The 5523-nt window shown below is 41.1% G+C and overlaps 1 non-coding gene across 1 annotated transcript; it reads left to right on the plus strand.

The window, feature by feature from the left end:
- LOC140855979 (small nucleolar RNA R71) lies at nucleotides 1-106 on the plus strand. Its single transcript, XR_012139419.1, has one exon. It is a non-coding gene; the product is annotated as a small nucleolar RNA R71 (small nucleolar RNA).
- Nucleotides 107-5523: the final 5417 nt, after the last annotated feature.

A 5523-nucleotide genomic window follows, 5' to 3' on the forward strand; every position in this document is an offset into this window, starting at 1 on the left:
CAGCATGGTGGGGACATTTTCTAATAAGATCTTTTAATCTCTCCCATGTTTCATGAAATATTTCTCCATCTAATTGGAAAAAACTAGTTATGGCTTTCCTTATTTGATTAGTTTTTCCTATGAGAAAATATTTCTTGAGAAACTCTCCTTGCAGCTGGTCCCAGGTTGATATAGTCATGGAATCCAAAGTATGTAGCCAGTATTTGGCTTTGTCCTTAAGTGAAAAAGAGAATAATTTCAACCTAAGAGCATCATCGGAGAAGTTGTGAATTTTGACAGTTGAGCATATTTCAAAAAATTCCTCAAGATGTTTATAAGGGTCTTCATTACTAAGTCCATAAAATGAAGGTAACATTTGGATTATACTAGACTTAATTTTATATTGAGTGGCCTCCACAGGGGGTACTTGAATACAAGGAGAGTAGGTATATGTGGAAGGAGTAAAGTACTCCTTCAATTGCTTGGGTGGATCATTCTCCTAATTTCGGTCCATCTTTTTATGTCTGTTGGCTCTAAAGGTTCTTTCTATTTCTGGATCAAAAGGTTGGATTTCTGGTCGTAACGATCTACGGCCAAGCATACACCTTACAATTATACTGTAGAGCACACACAGAAATTTTTTTTTTTTTTAATATATATTTTTATAATAAAGTGAGAAAAGAATGAAGAAAATCTAAAGAGAAGAACCTAAGAATCTTAAATCTATGAAAAGGGAGAAATTAATTAATGTTTAGATGTTAATTGCAATCAACTTAAACAATCATAGACTCTCTATCCTAAGGTTAACTTAGATCTAGACAGCTCCTAACTTTCAAGATTGCTTTTGAGCACTCCAAGCTCAAGACTGACTAACTGACTCGACCAGGTAAGCGTAAGATGTGGGAGGTTCCCTGCTCGTTGCTTTCCTTAGACACCAACTAAGTTGGCCAGGTCAGTCAACGGAATCAATTGAAAATCACTTTCTTTAACCACTTACCTTAGACACCGAGCAATTAACCAATCCGCACTCGGTTCAACTCTAGAGCTTTCTTATCCTATTGAGCTCGAAATTCTTAGGGCTGACGTCTAGTTGATTTTACATTAAGGTCTAGGTTATGCAAATGCAAGGGAGTGATTTGTGGACCAAGGAAGGGTGATCAAATCCCCACCTTATCTGGTTAATGGGTTATTGCCCTTAAGATTAATTATGGAGATGCAATGCAAGGAAACAAGGTGTCCAATCAGGTTAGAAATTTTTATATTTGAGGTTACGCTATTTTAGTTAAGTGTTATGAAATGTCAGTGGTTTTTTTTTTATATAATTTTATCTTTTTATATATTTTTTTTTAATTTTTTTTTAGTTTTGCAAGAAAATAAATTTAAGTGATTAAGTCTAAAAAGCAATAAATCACTGGGCTATGAAAAGTAGCAAATTATTCTAAGCAGCAAAATTCTAAATAGTAAATTAGTTATGCAAGGTAATTCTGTAATTATGCAAATAAGATTATCTAGCTAGAAAGCATTGAAAAAAAAAATTTAAAATGAGAAATAAAAATTGAAAAGTATTTTTTTTTTAAATTTTTTTTAAAAAAAAAATTTTTCAATTTTTTTTTAATTCAACCGTGCCAAGATCTCCGGCAACGATGCCAAAATTTGATGCGTAGTCGTTGATAGCACCAAAAATAACTCTACTCACTACGTAGGTAGGATGAGTCGAGATCGTATCATCAGGGACCTTGGACTAAGTTGAAATTGCAAGGTAAAAGAAAGAAGCGTTGTTTTTGATTTAGAAAATAAATTATCGTAAAATTGAGATAATTAAAAAAATAAAGAGCTCGAGAGTTTTGAATTAATTTGCACTAGCAGAGTTGTATCTCTTTTTTAACTAAATAGATGTGATTAATCTTAGGAAAAATACATGTCTTTCCTCGGCACGCTCCGTACCCGTAGATCACGGTGCGTCTCCGGAAAGTACTAGGTAAACAACTCTTCTTTCCTCGACACGCCCCGTATCCGTAGATCACGACGCGTCTCCGAAAAGTAAAAGTTGTTCCTAATATTAATCTAACAAGAAAGCATAAATAAAAGCATATGATAGGGAGCAAATAAAGAACTCATGACAATTTAAATAAAAAGCATAATCTTTATTGCATATAAAGAAATACAGAAAAGTTTAGAACAATAAACCATCTCTGTGTCGTTACAAAATTTCTTCTCCACTCCCGAGACTGCTAGCCTAGCTGCTCATGAAGTAGTCTCTTTCTATTCCTCTATGCAAGGCTCTAGAAGAATTTCTGGGCTCCCCCTCCAATGAGAGTACAAAAGTCTTTTTATAGGTGTTAGGAGGGAGGAGTTTTACATGATTTTTCGATGTGGGACTAAAAAAATTACAAATCTTTCAAAACATTTCTAAATATTATTTTTTTCCTTATTTTGAACTTGTCTGCCATGCGCCCACACCCGCGTCAGTGCCCGTCCCCGCGTCCACGCCACGTCTCGCATGTTCACGCGCGCCCACGAGCCAAAGAATTCACGCACGCCCAGGCTTTTGAATCCACGTGAAACCGCCCAGATCAAATTCATGTGAATCCTTTTTTTATATTCCAAAAAGAAACAAAAGTTTCTTCATAATGACATCTATATCCTTTTTAGATTCCTTGCATAGTATCTTCATTTTCTATAATATCGGATGCATCTTTCTTTTATTTTAATTTTATTTTAAGTCTAATTTTTTTCAAACTTGAATCTTTTTGATCTATGAATTGGACTCTTTGTATCGGCGATCACCTTTCCTGTAAAACATAGAAAGAAACATCAAATTCTTAATAAATAAGATAAATTAAATATAATTTTTTAATTTAAAATACTTAACTTAAGTGTTTATCACATAGCCTACTCACACATTGAGCACTACCACGATATCGGCATCCAAGTCTGCCCCATCAGGTAAATATCTTCGATCGGATGATAAATGCATCAAGCCATCCTCTCTTTGGCATGACCCTCTTGGCCATCCATGATCCTTGGCCCAACTCCAAGGCACATATACCGATCGATATATCATAAGCCTTCCTTGTTTTCCATGATCGATCGGTTTTCGTGGATCCCCGTGAGAGATAACATTACGATGCTCACAAGACTTGCCTGTTTGGGTAGGCCACACCCTTGCCCGACTAGCCCTCTATCGCCTCTTTACTCCACTACAGAGATCAAGAATGCATAGAGTAGTCTAGACAAACCCCTCAAGGATAAAACCTCGAGATATCCCCTTTCCGCACAATGTGGCCAGCTCGTTCAACCAACATTGCCCTGAATACCTCCACATAAGGTCATTCAGGCATGGCACCACCATTGCCCACACAACTGTGCCACGACGGACCCGTCTCCTACGGGTCTGGGGGAGTCGGGTATGCGGCCAAAGCTCCACGCTCCTCCTCAAATCAAGAGGAATCCTTGAGTATCCACATATATCATGGCGGACCACCACCATTCCAAATATCACGCATCCCGAGCCTCCCGATATCATGCCACGGCCATGCCGCTCCTTGGCGAACCATTGCTCCCTCACTACCCCAGCAAGGCATCCCCCTAAATCTCACCCTGGGGGTTCCAAATGATCGAGTAGCATTGCAAATTTTTGTCAAGCCAAATCCTTCGCAGCACCGTGCCACACCCATGCCGGCATCCCTTGCGACGTGCCTGCGGATAAGCCCGTGACAATTCTCCCCCACTCAAGCTGTCGACGTCCTCGTCGACGTCCAAGCCACTACTTGAACATTAGTCACCACAGCCAAATTTTCACTGCAGTAACTGTAGATATGGTTCCTCAAGTCAGAGACCCACGGTCTTGATGTCCTTAATCCTTTCTCCACCACTGAGAATCCATCATCCACACCACACTGACTCCTCCACAGAACCAAACCGCTACAAAATCCAACACCAACCTCTGCTTTTGTCCTCCTCCAATGATCTTCTGACCTTCAATTACATGGCATTCCTCGGACTCTTCCAAGGCTTAACTCTCGATTGCCCCAATCTAAGAGTGGCCACTGCATTCTCAAAGCTTGCTGCAGTCCTCTGACCATCAACTTAACTGAAAACTTTGTGGCACTCCTCGAACTCTTCCGAGGCTTTACTCTCGATTTTCTCAATCTAAGAGCTGCCATTGCCTCCATCAATGCAAAGATCCATTGTCAGAAACACAAAATGGCACTCCTCGAACTGTGTCCAAGGCATAACTCCTACCCACCAGTCTCAAAGCGGCCCATCACATGAGTCCCCTCTGGCAACTCACCTCCAAATGCCTGGTCTTGCAACATACCCACCTTGCACTCTTGTGGTAATTCCGACCTTTTCCATTCAACACCAAGACTTCGGACCCTACCACATTGCACTGATGCCAAGTACTCACAAGTTGCCTCCATAACTCTGTGCTGTCCCATACCAGCACAGATCCATGGCTGCTTCCAAGCGGGACCCTGCTATCCGATCAAAGTCACTTTCCACTTTGCTCAAGTGCCTAGACAATCCAGTCTTCACTCCGAGCACCAGTTGTCTGTCTCTACAAAACCATTTGTCCATGCTGTTTCCTGCGATCTCCAACTCGACTGCTTCTGTGTCTTGACTCTGAGTCTGTAATGTCAATGCAAGACTACCCCTCTGGCCTGCCTCACTCTTACGACTCCAGTGCATTGACACCCACTTGCCTCGACATCAGGGCCTTGTAATGCCTCACAGCATGACCACCACATGGCCAACCCAGCCAACATTAAACAACCTTCGTGCCTCATCTCCTACACCCTGACATCACATTCCTGTGTAGCGAGAAGACACCTTCAGCCAAATATCTGCCTCTAGTACCTCGGCTTACCAATGCCTTCATCCTGAGAGCAGTTTCATTGAGCCAAATATCTGCGTCTAGTACCTTGGCTTACCAATGCCTTCACCTTGAGAGCAGTTTCATTAAGTTTGATTGATATCTCATACCATTCAAGTGCTTCAGCTCCACAATCATCCACACAAGAGATGGCTCTTTCCAATGTTCCCATACCTTGTGCAACTGAGTCCCTTGACTTTCCAAGTTCTCATCTCAGCTTGCACCTTTAAAAATGAGTGCTACATCATTCCCTGCACTATAGATACACCCAAGTACCTCAGTCTATTTGCCTAGCTCTGCCTCTTTGGAGATTTTAGTCCCTCGAGATGCTCTACCTTGCAACTTTGCATACAGCCCAAGTGCTTTAGCATTCACGAGCACTCTTCACCCTGAATTCCTTTCTTCAGCCATGAACTGGTAGACTTTCACATTTACAGGCCTCCATCCACTAGTGCCATTGATGACATCCTTTTTCATTCAGCACTGAGCACATTGTCCTGCAACATGCTCCCCCACTCTGAGTCGTTGACATCCACAACAGACTCAGACATCCAGTTCCTCTGAACTTAGACTTCAAATTCACATTGCTTTGGATACCCCCGTATCTGCAACCAAAACATGCAACTTGATACCCCATGTATCAGAAGCTAACACCAAGCACAACATCG

The sequence above is a fragment of the Elaeis guineensis genome, chromosome 2 (genome assembly GCF_000442705.2).
Source record: "Elaeis guineensis isolate ETL-2024a chromosome 2, EG11, whole genome shotgun sequence".
In the NCBI taxonomy this organism is placed as follows: Eukaryota; Viridiplantae; Streptophyta; class Magnoliopsida; order Arecales; family Arecaceae; genus Elaeis; species Elaeis guineensis.